Below are 6,800 nucleotides of genomic sequence, written 5' to 3'. Positions count from 1 at the left end.
TGGGGAGTTCCAGTTTGACCGTGATCTGGTCTTGTCTTTCGGTCTGTCTGTCTGTCATACTAATGTATATGCACTGCAGGATAAGGCCTTGCACAGAGCACACTTCACAATGTGAATTAAGATATAGCTGCTGTTGGTGTGGGAATTTGTGAACAGCCTTGTGAACAGTCAAAGGTCGCTGGCTGTTTTCTGCTTTGTGCCCTGGATAAACTCCAGCGTCTCCTCTGCAGTGAATTCCAATTTCCACAGTAGCAACCACGTTTGTCGGTCGAATTCGGCCATGTTTGACATGGCATGGTCACTCATGGCAAAGGAAAAGCACACAGTGGAACCAAGGACTGTCTAAAGAGGACGGGACGCGGAGACCGTAAGGGCGCCGCCATGTTGCTCACATGGTGCTCCATGGTAGGAAAGAAACATGCGCAATGGGCTTTATGCAGCCATCACTTCCTCGTTCAGCTTCCTTGGTCTCAACTGCGCATGTTTCTTTCCTTCCATGGAGCACCATGTGAGCAACATGGCGGCGCCCTTACGGTCTTCGCTTCCCGTCCTCTTTATACAGTCCTTGAGTGGAACTTTTGCACGATTTTTTCAACACCACGGCTGAAACAGCTTATCGCTATCTCTCTGCTTCAAACAAAAAAAGCCTGGGCATTAATGTTTATACTGTACTGTCTGTCACCCATGCATTCGTTGTTGTATGTATAACGAGGGTAATGACGAATGCTGAAAGAGAATTTTGTTGTCACATACTGTACCCATCGCCATATTTTTGTTCTCAAAGAAAAAAACACTTTAAATTAATAAATAGATTTCAGAGATAACTGCCAACGAGGAATTGCTCGGGCAAAATTAATGGTATAGTCCTGCTGGGATATTTCCTGATAGTGTGGGAAGGGAGTTGGCATGCCGCATGCTGCTGGCTGTTGCCCATTGTTGGTTTGCAGCTGTGAAAAGATTGTCTGCATTTTATTTTGCTCTGTGTTTTGGTTCCTTTGCATAGTTTTATCCATATTTGACATGATGAGTTCCTCCAGCAAGATCACTCCTGTGTGGTATACTCACGTAGCCAATCTCCGAATGCTTTGTAGAGTCGTCCGGAACTAATTCCCCTGTCATTTTTGTTCACAATTCGTTTAGGAATTGCCATTTCTGCTAAGCAGAAAGCTAAATGCATCGACTAATTTGATTTACACTATAGGACAAATTTGCACAACTGCAAAGATTAAATGGAAGCGGGAGGAGGCGGGACAACATCTGTATGACGAAAGCATTTGGAAATTGTGTGAGTCAACAGTCTGGCTCGTGGCACTTTTGCTTGCACTGATTGGTCGGCGCACTCATATCAGTAGATAATGGTGCGCCGGTGCCCACACTTGCTTAAGACCCAAAATATAAATTAGACCAGGACCCAAGCTAGTGACATAGCAGACCTACAGTACTGTGAAAGCTCACAACATGGTGCGAAGCGACGCATATGGTGAGGTTGCTATTTACACTACATCTATTCTTTTTTTCTTTCAATTACGAAATGCTGTTGTTCTTTGGAATAGGAAAAGACAAAAAAATGACATATGTCCTTGCGACCCATACAAATTGGTTCACGGCCCAAAGAAGCATAGGTCCCGGCTCCACAGTTTGGGAAACGGTGCAGTAGATCATTAGTATAGTATAGACCTAAACCCATGCAGTCCTGCAGCGGCCAGGTCAGATGACACACATGTGATAATGAAGAGAGCAGTGGTGGTGGCAGCCTCTCCGGGCGGGCACAAGGCTGCTGCAGCTCATTGTGGAATATTAATCTGTTAGTGCCATGGTTTCCTCCTTCAGCTCCTCTCCACACACACCCCCACCTCCCTCCCTACACCACCCAGGCCATTGATTGAAGGTGGTGTCTGGTGGCACGGCATTGCTGCTTCTAAATGGTGTGCTGCCTGCACACCTTCCTATACATCACTGTTTCCCAAACAGTGGGTCGGGAAACATTTGTGGGTCACAGATCAATTTGTATGGGTCACAAGTATATAAGTTTAATTTTCTTTCATTTCATTTAAAATAATATATTTCAAAAGATTTTAGTTTTTAAAGGTATATTCAGTGATTTCACTAAATTCAAATATCACTTATTCTTTTGTTTTGTTGTGATAATCCTCCCTACTATAGAGTGTGCTGGCCATATAAGGAGTTCCTCCCTGTCCCCAGTTAACCCCTCGGGGTCAAAAAACCTTAGGTTTCGTTTTTGACTCTCTATCCTGATTGGACGAAAGGCTGGGTCCCACAGCCAAAAACGAAACCTAAGGGTTTTTGAGTGAAATCACTGAATATACCTTTAATTAAAAAATATATACATTTTAAAACAAAGAAACAAACAAATCCAAGAAAGTCCATGAATGAAAATAATTATTATTAAGAAGTAGGCCTATAGTGAAAATAGTAGACAATGCTCGATTGTGCGCTTGTAGATCTGCAATTTTCACTAGTTTGGGTCTAATCTCTCTTTTGGGTCTCGGCCTGAAATGTTTGGGAACCGCTGCTATATTTGAGGATCTTTTTTAAAATTCACTCCTATATTGGAGCCATTAGAACGGGTCTTGCGACATCCTGTAAAAATTACCGTGCTCCCAAAAAGCACTGCAATGCAAAAGTGTCAAAATGTTTCATTTGTCTTCTTCCACCGTAGTGTCCCTCCCACCGCCTATACTGTAAATGCCAAGCTAAGCATAAGCACTCAGAAGTAGAGATCTCATCCGCCCAAGACTGTTTGAGCAGCGCTATATGGACTGAATCAGGGGGGATTGGACATAGACTTTGTCTTGTCATTATATCCCGCTTTTGCCTAATTCATCATCCATTCTGAAGTACCACAGATGTAATCCTTCTTCTTGAAATGTCTATTATTTTAGATTGAGCTGAATTCATTGTGCATTTATCATCCTCATTGTATCCCCTGTATAGACACGTGCGCCAAGGTTCAGGTGTATTTGCATTTCATACAGTACAGCACTCAGATGCCACTGTGCAGCCTTTTCTGTTACCTCCTCCTCCTCCCTTTTTACACAAAGTCAGTGGTATTAGATTATATCTAAAATTGATTTTCCAATATTTTCCAATATTGCTCTGTCAATCAAGCAAAGGCAAAGTGCTAACACCCCCCCTTAGGCAAAACCCTATTTGATAGCTGAAAGGGAAGAATGCAAAAAATCCCTGCTTGGTGTGAGGAGTGAAAAAGTGAATAATTCAGAAGCCTATGGAACAACCAGTCAACAAATTGCTGTGACTCCAAATTGGGTTCTCTTCTGGGAGGATTAGAGACTAAACTTCATGAAAAACTCTGAGGCAGAGACACATGGCTTATACTGGAGCACACCCACACACATTTAAATGCATGCACTTTCATACTCACTTTCTCTCACCACACATGCATGCGTGCATACACTCACGTGTTCCTTCTCACTCTGCATCACTCTCTCACACACACACACACACACACACACACACACACACACACACACACACACACACACACACACACACACACACCTCTCTCTTTTCTCATAGTTTGTTGGGAGCCTCTGGCAGATTGGATGCAGCTTTCAGGGAGGTGAGTTATTAAGATGTATCCGATCGTGGCTGCGCTGCGGGATAAGGCCTTCGCCACGGAGCACACTTCACAATGTGAATAATTAGGATAGGTTTCCGGCACTGGGGAGACGCTAGTACAGGGGCATCCTGGAACCGCATTAGCAGGGTGTTCAGTAGTGCTCTGACAAAAACAAATGGCCCTGCACACTGCAGGAGATAGCAGGGAGCCTTTTTATTGTTTGGGCTGGTTGGAGCTGGGAGTGGTTGAGTTACACACTGTTGCAGGGGTTACCGTTTAATGCACCAGCATAACTCACATTTGAATACATGCTAAGGAGAATCTCATCTGTGTGCTGCTTCCTTGGTGCTTTGTTTCTCGAGGAAAGAGGGAAATGAGTGTGTCAGATTTGTGTGTGAAATGGTAAACACCATTAGATGTTTTTGCTCCAGGAAATAGACACAATTTATATTCCAAGACCCCCTTCGAACTTCCACAATTATCAGTAGATAATGGTGCGCCGGTGCCCACACTTGCTTAAGACCCAAAATATAAATTAGACCAGGACCCAAGCTAGTGACATAGCAGACCTACAGTACTGTGAAAGCTCACAACATGGTGCGAAGCGACGCATATGGTGAGGTTGCTATTTACACTACATCTATTCTTTTTTTCTTTCAATTACGAAATGCTGTTGTTCTTTGGAATAGGAAAAGACAAAAAAATGACATATGTCCTTGCGACCCATACAAATTGGTTCACGGCCCAAAGAAGCATAGGTCCCGGCTCCACAGTTTGGGAAACGGTGCAGTAGATCATTAGTATAGTATAGACCTAAACCCATGCAGTCCTGCAGCGGCCAGGTCAGATGACACACATGTGATAATGAAGAGAGCAGTGGTGGTGGCAGCCTCTCCGGGCGGGCACAAGGCTGCTGCAGCTCATTGTGGAATATTAATCTGTTAGTGCCATGGTTTCCTCCTTCAGCTCCTCTCCACACACACCCCCACCTCCCTCCCTACACCACCCAGGCCATTGATTGAAGGTGGTGTCTGGTGGCACGGCATTGCTGCTTCTAAATGGTGTGCTGCCTGCACACCTTCCTATACATCACTGTTTCCCAAACAGTGGGTCGGGAAACATTTGTGGGTCACAGATCAATTTGTATGGGTCACAAGTATATAAGTTTAATTTTCTTTCATTTCATTTAAAATAATATATTTCAAAAGATTTTAGTTTTTAAAGGTATATTCAGTGATTTCACTAAATTCAAATATCACTTATTCTTTTGTTTTGTTGTGATAATCCTCCCTACTATAGAGTGTGCTGGCCATATAAGGAGTTCCTCCCTGTCCCCAGTTAACCCCTCGGGGTCAAAAAACCTTAGGTTTCGTTTTTGACTCTCTATCCTGATTGGACGAAAGGCTGGGTCCCACAGCCAAAAACGAAACCTAAGGGTTTTTGAGTGAAATCACTGAATATACCTTTAATTAAAAAATATATACATTTTAAAACAAAGAAACAAACAAATCCAAGAAAGTCCATGAATGAAAATAATTATTATTAAGAAGTAGGCCTATAGTGAAAATAGTAGACAATGCTCGATTGTGCGCTTGTAGATCTGCAATTTTCACTAGTTTGGGTCTAATCTCTCTTTTGGGTCTCGGCCTGAAATGTTTGGGAACCGCTGCTATATTTGAGGATCTTTTTTAAAATTCACTCCTATATTGGAGCCATTAGAACGGGTCTTGCGACATCCTGTAAAAATTACCGTGCTCCCAAAAAGCACTGCAATGCAAAAGTGTCAAAATGTTTCATTTGTCTTCTTCCACCGTAGTGTCCCTCCCACCGCCTATACTGTAAATGCCAAGCTAAGCATAAGCACTCAGAAGTAGAGATCTCATCCGCCCAAGACTGTTTGAGCAGCGCTATATGGACTGAATCAGGGGGGATTGGACATAGACTTTGTCTTGTCATTATATCCCGCTTTTGCCTAATTCATCATCCATTCTGAAGTACCACAGATGTAATCCTTCTTCTTGAAATGTCTATTATTTTAGATTGAGCTGAATTCATTGTGCATTTATCATCCTCATTGTATCCCCTGTATAGACACGTGCGCCAAGGTTCAGGTGTATTTGCATTTCATACAGTACAGCACTCAGATGCCACTGTGCAGCCTTTTCTGTTACCTCCTCCTCCTCCCTTTTTACACAAAGTCAGTGGTATTAGATTATATCTAAAATTGATTTTCCAATATTTTCCAATATTGCTCTGTCAATCAAGCAAAGGCAAAGTGCTAACACCCCCCCTTAGGCAAAACCCTATTTGATAGCTGAAAGGGAAGAATGCAAAAAATCCCTGCTTGGTGTGAGGAGTGAAAAAGTGAATAATTCAGAAGCCTATGGAACAACCAGTCAACAAATTGCTGTGACTCCAAATTGGGTTCTCTTCTGGGAGGATTAGAGACTAAACTTCATGAAAAACTCTGAGGCAGAGACACATGGCTTATACTGGAGCACACCCACACACATTTAAATGCATGCACTTTCATACTCACTTTCTCTCACCACACATGCATGCGTGCATACACTCACGTGTTCCTTCTCACTCTGCATCACTCTCTCACACACACACACACACACACACACACACACACACACACACACACACACACACACACACACACACACACACCTCTCTCTTTTCTCATAGTTTGTTGGGAGCCTCTGGCAGATTGGATGCAGCTTTCAGGGAGGTGAGTTATTAAGATGTATCCGATCGTGGCTGCGCTGCGGGATAAGGCCTTCGCCACGGAGCACACTTCACAATGTGAATAATTAGGATAGGTTTCCGGCACTGGGGAGACGCTAGTACAGGGGCATCCTGGAACCGCATTAGCAGGGTGTTCAGTAGTGCTCTGACAAAAACAAATGGCCCTGCACACTGCAGGAGATAGCAGGGAGCCTTTTTATTGTTTGGGCTGGTTGGAGCTGGGAGTGGTTGAGTTACACACTGTTGCAGGGGTTACCGTTTAATGCACCAGCATAACTCACATTTGAATACATGCTAAGGAGAATCTCATCTGTGTGCTGCTTCCTTGGTGCTTTGTTTCTCGAGGAAAGAGGGAAATGAGTGTGTCAGATTTGTGTGTGAAATGGTAAACACCATTAGATGTTTTTGCTCCGGGAAATAGACACAATTTATATTCCAAGACCCC

Source organism: Protomyctophum parallelum (genome assembly GCF_964188405.1).
Source record: "Protomyctophum parallelum genome assembly, chromosome: 3".
Classification (NCBI taxonomy): domain Eukaryota; kingdom Metazoa; phylum Chordata; class Actinopteri; order Myctophiformes; family Myctophidae; genus Protomyctophum; species Protomyctophum parallelum.
This window is presented reverse-complemented; position numbering follows the sequence as displayed.